The sequence below is a fragment of the Camellia sinensis genome, chromosome 1, assembly GCF_055761805.1.
Source record: "Camellia sinensis isolate YWXY chromosome 1, ASM5576180v1, whole genome shotgun sequence".
Taxonomy (NCBI): Eukaryota; Viridiplantae; Streptophyta; class Magnoliopsida; order Ericales; family Theaceae; genus Camellia; species Camellia sinensis.
In genome coordinates, this window is record NC_138961.1 from 534,189 (window position 1) to 543,963 (window position 9,775).

The following is a 9,775-nucleotide window of genomic DNA, read 5'->3' on the forward strand; positions in this document are numbered from 1 at the left end:
CCCCCTGTGGTTTACTCAAAAAACACGGAGCCTCCCCATAGTTTCATTTTTAACACTTAAACCCCCATATACTTCATACCAAAGTATAATTTTGGACGAACGTAACAGAAATTATAAAAAGTCTAAATTACCCTTACAACAATGATTCATACCACTAAAAAAACACCACTAATAGCACTAATGCATTGGGAATATCAAAAAAAAAATAAATAAGGCATAGGCCACTGCCACATCATTAGTGCTCCCCCTAGTGCTCCCATTTTAGTGCTCCCAACCATTTTTCATTACCCTTATTTATTTCTCTAATTTTCTTCTTAATGCCATTACAAACCACCAGTCAATAAACTGAACAGTCCGTTTGGTCTTGACAGTGGCAACGGCTACATTAACATCCTTTGGAACAATAACTCCACAATACATCACGCAGCAAGCCATATATTTCCCATGCCTCAGATCATATTTCGCCATCATGCTTGCAGCCTCAAACACTGAATTTATGATCTCAGGTGTAGATAACTGCTCATGGTATGCTTTGGCAACTGAAATTACAAGGGCATACGAAGAGAGCATGAAATGTATACGGGGATATCATACAAGGTTAGTCTGGAACTTAGTAAAATCTACTTTAATGGCCCCATCAAACCTTAAAGAAGTTGTCAAAGACGATATTATTTGAGAAATCAATCTGTTCAAATTGGAATAAGTTGGCCTTTCAATGTCTAGGGATCTCCGACAGATATTGTAAATGGCTTCATTGTCCAAAAGCACAGCCGCATCTGTGTGCTCGAGGAGAGAGTGTGTAGAAAAAACACTATTATAAGGCTCCATAACTACAATAGAGACTTGCAATGAACAAAGTTAGCTGCAATTAAATCAACAGACCAATAGCTAGAATAACAATGTTTCTAGTCACAACTTTGATGCACATATTGAGCAAAATTCATGCCATTTTTAACAAGTAGCAGAAGTGCTTTTTTTTTTTTTTTTTCCTTCCAGAGGTGCTGATATTTCACCGAAACTCAATTAAAAAGAACAATAATTTTCAACTTCATGTTAACTAGCATTATTCTAGTTTTATGTTGATTAAAACAAATAATAATGCTATAACAGACGTCACTAAAATCATGACTAAGAAAGAAATAGATTTGGAGATGTTTCTTTTAAATGTGTGAAGTTAGTTTTCAGACAACTTTCAGTATGCCGAAACCACCCATTTCAGGAAGAAGTGAGAAAACGAGGTAGCGTCGGATGAAGTACAAAGCAAGGTGCGAAGATTGGTGAAAAAATGGGATAAAATCGTTAAGAATCGAGAAAATTATGGAGTCCAAAAGATGGGCCAAAGAATTGTCAGAAATGAGAAAAAAAAATAGGTTTGGTTGGTATGAATCCTATCAATGCTATTTCAAAAATCTAAATGTTTACACATATTAATTGTTTGATTTCATGGGTTGGGTTTGTTACTAATTTGAATTATAAGAAGAAAAGTGGGTTTGGATAATTTTTAGAGAGAGAAGTTGTGGTGGTGATTTTGAGTGGTGGTTTTGCATGGAATAAGAAGTTGGTTGTGGTTTTGCATGGAATATGATGGTGGTGATGTTGGTTGGTGGTGATTTTGCATGGAAGGTGATGGTGGTAAATGAGAGGAGAAATAAAAGGTGATGGTGGTGATTTTGCATGGAAGGTGATGGTGTTGCATATTTATATAATGAGGGAGAGAAAACCTGTATGATGGTCCAAGATTGTAATCCATACTCTGTTGCACTACACCATTCTGTGTATATATATAGCAATAAGGGTGTTTTGGTCATTTGTCATATATTTTTGGGCTAGAAAAACTGCTCCACTCACCATTCATGATTGTGTAACACACGTTCTATTTAAACAAACAATTTTGTCCAAAATTGCACTTTGATATGAAGTATAAGGGGTTCAAGTGTTACAAATGAAATTATAGGGGGACTCTGTGTTTTTTAAGCAAACCACAAGGGGTTAAATTATAATTTACCTGAATAATAATTTCATGATTATATGATTTTTATTCCTTCTTGCAAGCATAGATTATATGGTTTAGCTACTGATTTTATCTTCTTAGGTGTTCAAATATTCTCCATTATTTGAAATAATCTTGCATTGGGGTAATATGAGATGAGGTTGGTTCACTTTTACTGGAAACTTATATTTTCTTCACTGTCTCAGATTTTATCAGAGGTAGAATGCTTTAATAAATTGAAAATAACTTGTGTTAAAAATCTGTTTGTACTGGGAGTATATATAGGTGTTCTATACACATGTAAATTTTTATAAAATCATTGGACCCTATTTTTTTACCGAAGTAAATATTTGTCCTAAGTGTTGTTCACAACACAACAAAAACAATGACTTCAAACAGGTCCCATTTTCTCTGCAAATGGTATTTTTCTGTATGAACACTTCGGATAGTTAGATATAAGAGTTATCTTTCATGTGCCGCCAATTTCATAAAAAATGGATAAGTCTAAAAGGAGAAATTGTAGTTTTACTAAAATGCAACAAAATCTGTCCTATTTTCTTAGAAAAATTATTTGGCCATCTTCCATTGGTTTTCAGTCTTCAAACTCCTCGGGAAATATGTTCTAAACTCAAATATCTAGCAATCTATTCTGACCATGCCTCTTTTTGACACCGTTTGATGCCCATTTTATTTTTCAAACACAGATCACCTGTGCTGGAAGTTACTATAACTCACTGTCCCAAAAACCAATTTTCTTCCAAATTTTATTTTAAAATCGTTTTTAGCCCTGGCATTCTCCGTGAAATATTTTCCTAACTCAATGAACTAGCATCATTTAAAATATTGTAATAATTGAACTTCAGATATGGGTTTCATTATTTTTAGTGTGACCATACAGTGCTGAAAAGAAAAAGTGTGAGAAATTCATTGAAATTTTGTGATGACTCCTACGACATTCTATAATATTTACTTTGGTTTCCATACATGATTATGTTGTGCTATATAAACCTTATGTCACTTTGGTTTGCAAACTAAAACTCGTACATGCATCAAAATGTGAATTTGACGAAGTAAAGAAACACGAAATTGAACCAATGCATTAAAGTTTAAAAGTGATAGGGTGAGCCCAGTTTAGAGTCTTGCACAAGTGAGTTGCGAACCCTAACATAGCACGGGAAGGTGTTTCGGCTCTTATCGGTATAGGCGATATAAGGTTGGTGGTGCGGGTGTCACAACATTGACTGTTTCCTTGGGGTAGACCGTGATGTCATGACTCGAGTATGTAACCCTGGTGCGTGGGCATCATTAGTAGTTACAACAAGTAACATTTGAATATTTGACCAAAGGGGAGTCAGAATTGCCCGTGGCCATTACTTAGCGATTGAGTGGAAATAGTGCTCCGCGGGGAGTTACTTAGATTTACCTAATAAACTAAATCTATGTGAATTTAAGAGAAAATTTGGCATTTTCCTTATGATGAAATACTACTTTTGCTTGCCATTGTTCTTATTATCTATTGTTATTATTTCAACTGGTAGCATTCCTGTTATGCTTATTAAACGCTGCATGTTATTCTATTACTACACATTAATTGTGAGTACTGTTATTGGGGTGGGTATTTTCGGGTTGTAGCATCTTATTGAGCTCGTTGCTCATTGGAATTCTCGTTGCCCTGGCATTTTATGGCAGGTACCAAAGAAACTGAAGGAAACACCGAGGTCTTGGAAGGCGACATTTAGCCTTGGTTAGCTCGAAGTGTGCCCAAGTTCCATGAACCCTTTTTTTGAAATTTTTTTAGTGGGTTTTTTTTTTTTTTTTTGTATTTGTGTCTTTCTTTCATGTACTAAAACTAAGTCTTAAGTTTTATTGGAGTTATAATTTAAGAACTTTTAATTTCTATGTTGTTAATTAATGGATGATGGTAAACTTAGTGGCAATATTGATGAGGAGTTCTTAATTAAGAAAATTGGTTTTAAGTTCTAAACCTTATTAAGATGTCCTTAAATTTTGGGGCGTCACAAAAATTGAGATTTAAAAAAAGGTAGAAAATATGGCAGTCTCTTCAGACTTTTATAATTACTAGTAGTTGGGCACGTGCGTTGCACTTGGCACGTGATTTTCATTAACTGTTAGTACTATAATTATGTGCATCTCTTAAATTGGTATGTAATATGTATACAAAGTATAGAGACTTGTATAGATAAATTGATCTATCCAAAATACAAGTAAGAAATAAATACATACTCGGCTAAAGAATTTAAATGATAAATGAAAAATTTTATAAATATATACATTAATTTATAGTTAGATTATTGAGATCACAATTTTATCTTAAACAATAAACAATAAACAGGTCCTTTAATATATAGTATTGCACAAATCTTTTTCTATCAATTTTCCACTTCAATTTTTCATAATCTGTATCTGTAATACAATTGAAAGTATGAAATTAACTGTACAATTACACAATTTTGTTTAATAATTCATCTCATAATACAAATTCATGAAACTCACTATTATATATTATTTGCATACTATTACTGTAAGAATGCATTAATATCAATTTGTAATAGATTTTTATACATCAAGAGTCATTGAGTCTTATTTCCTGTGCCATAAATATCTTGCATGATGAAAAATATAACATTAGTCATTAGTATATTTTTCACTTATATAGAAAATGTAGAATAATTTTTTTAAGAAAATGGAATGATATAACTTAATATTTCGATCAATATAGAAATTTCATAATTGTTTTTACGACATTTATAGATCCATATTTATAAGTGTCTGTAGGGTCACTTTCATGAAACTATCAAGTTACATAATTTTTTATGGCATCGGTAAGTAATCAACATATAACAAAAATTGATCGAAACTTTTTATTTGATATAGTTACTTTTGCATCATTGAGTTGCTGCGATAATGTTTAGGCGTCATTTGGTTTTGAAATGTGTGCATGAGGTACATTGTTTTTCTTGAATTTCACATCAAATAGGACAATTCCTACTTCAACTCGTATAACTTTTCTTGGAGAGCATGTTGCAATTGATCTTCTGTAGTTTTTATTTCACAATCTTCTTGTTTTTCTTCTTACTCACCATTGTAACTCATCATAATAAATAAATAAAAAATTGATGAATAAGAGTTTGAGGTGATATCATATTGTTATAAATCTGAAAATCTATTTTCTCTCAATAATGTATTTTTTTCTATGACGGAAAAAAGTACAATTATTGTCGTGATGGAAGTGTTTTTGCAGTAACCCAAAAATTTAAGTTGTCCCTTAAATTTTATATTAGTATTATCTAATTATAATTGAGAAGAATATAATTCTATATACGATTAATTGGGATCAAGGTGCAATTTGTATGTAATTTTATAATTAAGAAAAATTAGGATCATAGTACAAATATTATATGTTGAGGTCATTATTTAAGTCAATAGTGTAATTAATTCAATTTATGGGCCAAAATATAATAAGATATTTAATTTACTTGGGGGTTACTCAAGTCTAGAAGTAAGATATATATTGAGTTGCTACGTGGCAAATGATCAATGGTGTAAGCTTTGCTCACCATTCCTATAAATGGGAGATTGGTGAGAATGAATAAACACAAGTCAACAATAATAAACAACGAAAGTGAGAAGGAGAGGCAACATGGAGGAAGGCCTCAAAATGGCCAAAAAAAAAAAGGGAAGTGATATTAAGGTGAGTTATATTATATCTTGAGTCACCATAATATATTTTACGTATGTTTTGAGTTACCATAATTTATTTTACGAAAATTGTGTTTTATAAATTATATTGATATTTCAATTACGTTGATTATTTTCTGAACTCTATTTGCTTACATGAAACTCATGGATATGTATGTTTAAATCTTAATAATTATTTGAGAATGATTTCATAAGTAATTATTTTCTGTAAGTACCACCACGGGAGTCCCATGTCTTAGGGGATTTAAATAACCATTGGCCTCTGTTTGACTACTTTGTGGTCCTCTATTTGTCATGGATCCATTGACCTCTGTTCTGTTTGTCACTCCAGTGACCTCTATTCTGCACGGAGCTAAGTGTTACACTATGTGGAAGCCACCTCTAGAATCCGTACAAGCTACCTTTTGAATTCGTACCTCTGTATTGTCATGAATCGATTGACATCTGTTCTGTTCTGTTCTGCACCGTGGTTATGGTTATATATATGATTTCTGAAACGAATTTCTGTTATAATATAAGAAACTTATTTACTCTAATAAAAAAGTATTATATTTTATCTATTTTAAGCCTAAAGCTTATCCATGGTAATTATGCTCTCGGTATAATATTCTCACTCTGCCATAGCTCTTTATCAATTTTCAGGAAATAATGCAATTCAAAAATAGCTTTTGGAGAGTCTTAGACGCGGGGTTATGGAATAGACATGCATAGCACTTTTATAGTATTTATAATTCTATTCTTCATATGTCAATATCGGTCTTTTTGGTCAATGAATTTTTGTTATGAAAGTAGAAGCTCTGATGATTATTTTGGTACCCTCACTTAAATATTATTTCCGCTCGCGTTTATTAATTTGTTCAAGAATTGGCCGTAGGTAACTTCAGTTACTGGTCATCACGATACTTAACTCTTAGGTACGGGGACACTTATTTGTATGACATATACATACATATATATATATATATATATATATATATATATATATATATGTATTGAACATAAGTCGATAGGAGAATAATACACAATTCCGTAGTTTTTTTCCTAACAAATATAACTATATTACTAAAACAATATATGTTAGAAAATTAAAGAATCCGATAGTAATATAACATTACAGATTGACAATGTATTAATACAGTAACATATATAAATTTACATATATATATATATATATATGTAGACATTGACATATATAAGATATCACAAAAGTAATATGTGAAATCTCTTTTAACATAATAATACAAGTAACAATAAAAAGTTAATTGTTCATAATTAAATAGTTGGTTATAATTTACATGTTTAATATTACATTTTTGTGTGTATATACCATTTTTTAATTAGATTATTAAATTCACATAAAAATTTAAAGAGATTTGTGAATAATTTGTATAAAATTTGAGATTAGTGAAAAAAGATTTTAAAAAAAGAGAAGTTTATAGTGTTTTGTTTGGTTTGTTTTTCAAACTTTTGTTCTAAATTTTTTTGATTTTCATATTTTTTATCTTTGACACTTTTTATTTAATAACCCTTAAATTTTCTTTTTATATTCACTTAATTTAATACTTTTTTGTTTTTTAATTTTACTTTTAGATTTAGATTCACTTAATATAAATACACTTAGAAAATAATTTCTTGTGTATTCTTTTTGAAATTTTATTAATAATAATAATAATAACAAAATATATATATAATAATAATAATAATAAATAGTACATGTTTGAATTTATAAAAAAATTTACCAAAATTTTAATTTTTAATTTTATTTAAATTATTAGATATTAGATTTTCATGTAAAAGCATAATTTAAATATAAAATATGAAGAAATTTCAGTATCTTTAATCACCAAAACTGAGAAAATAAAAAAAATTAAAATTAAAAAACAAATTTAAAAAATAAAACCAACAAAAATGGTTCTTGTTTGGAATTTCGACATCATACATTGGTTACAGTTCATAAAATATAATTTAAACAAAAAGAAAGTGTATGAAGATAACTTATGAATTTTTGAGATACAACACAAATCTCTGTTTTAAAAATGCATTCACTTTCCTCTGTCTAAATTCAAATGAATGCATACAATTTCAAGATTCAACCAAAATTATTCACAGTGATTTAATCCATGATGGATAATTGTAAATATTATGTATATCAATATAGAAGCAGAAACAGGAAATAAAAAAGAGTAATTATTTTTTTTCTTCAATCATCATTAATATAAAAAATAAGGAGACGACTTTCTTTTTTTTTTTATAAGGGAGACAGTTTGTTTATATTTATATAAAACGTTTGGAAGCAGATATATCATTTTTGAGTATTCAACTTCAAAAATAAAGAGATGGTTAATATAGGACTCTTCATAACTTTTATATAGTAGATTTGAGAGGGTAAAATTGAAATTTAAAAAAAGTAAAAAACATGGCAGGTTATTCACACTTTTATAATAGGAGATATATATATATATATATATATGGGAATGACTATGATACACACCCTTCAAATGGTGTATACCATATGCACCTTATAACTATAGAAGAAATGACATTACTTCATATTTTTTGAGTCATAATTAAAAGAGAAAAAAAAAATCATAACCAAATACAAAAACTCATAACCAAATATCTCAAAATAATGTAATAATTTAAGAAGAAAATTAGTCATAACTAAAAAAGAAAATAACGTAACTAAAAATGCATGTGGTATGAAGGTGTGTAATAGAATTCTCCTTTATTTGTTTATCTCTCTAGATTTACTTGAAAAATTAAGTAATGATATGAGGGTAATATATTAATTTTATTATAATAATAATTAGAGTTGACGGACAAGGTTGTTAGTGTGATTTCAAAGAATAGAAGGGATTTCAATGTAATTTATCTTTTTTAAAAAATAATTATGACATGATTATGGAGTTATCAATATCATATTAATTTGATTTTTTATATGAATGATATATTCAATAAATCTTATAATATGAACAATTTAAAAGATCTTAAAGATCCTTAAAGATCTGTAAATTATCAAAATAGGACCAAAAAAACCCTAAAGATCCTTACAACCATAGGTGGAGCCATGCTGGGCTCAGGGGGGTCACGTGTCCCCCTGAGTTTTGGGAAATTTTTTTTTTTTAAACATAAAGAAAATATATTAAATAAAAAAATTATAAAAATATTATTTAAAGTAAAATGTCAATGACATTTTTAAAATTGTGAGAACAATAATTGTTATTTTGATTGAAAATAAAAAGGCTATATTATTACCTATAAAAATTTCAATATAATTGTGATATCTATTATTATTAACATGCAAACATAATAAATTTCAATGAAGATATAGAATTTATTAGCTTGTTAGTTACATTTGACATGTAGAGTTTATCCTTCATGGGTTTCTTTCATTTCATAACTAAAATGACCACTATATAAATTATAATCAAGCAACACACTTTCAATTATAAAAATAAAAAAATAAAAAAAAATACAATAGGTCATAACTAATATCAGAATGAGTCATAACTAACTATTACTTGATATATAGTCATAACTAAAATAACAACCATAAGAAGTTATAACTAAATTATATCTAACACAATAATGTGTTATAACTAAAAATCACGAACATCATAATTGCAACATATGATAGACATTTTTTTTGCGGTATGTTTTATAGAATTTCTTTACTAAAATATGTCATTCCTGTCTCAACGTATCTACATTTTTAATTTTCCAATCTACCTATAAAATAGTTACTTCCCAAAATTTGTATAAAATTTAATCCCAAATCCTTTAATTTAAAATTCACATTTATCCAAATGAACTATTAACATTTAAATTTAGTAATATCTCATTGTTGTTTATTATGAAAAAAAAAATTAATCAGTGTGTTTGGTTTGAGTTTTTTGGATTAAGTTTTTTGAAAATTAAGTTTTTTGATTTTGATTTTTTTTTTTTTGTTTTTAGTGAATATTTTTAAAATTTTAAACATTTTTTTTTATTTTTTTAGATGCACCTTACTTAGATGTATCTAAAAAGTAAAAAATTTGTGAAAAAATATTTTAAAAAATTAATAAA

General features: G+C 28.5%; 1 pseudogene; it reads right to left on the bottom strand.

The window, feature by feature from the left end:
* Nucleotides 1-294: 294 nt before the first annotated feature.
* On the bottom strand, nucleotides 295-949 carry LOC114318089 (tubulin alpha-2 chain pseudogene; annotated as a pseudogene).
* Nucleotides 950-9,775: the final 8,826 nt, after the last annotated feature.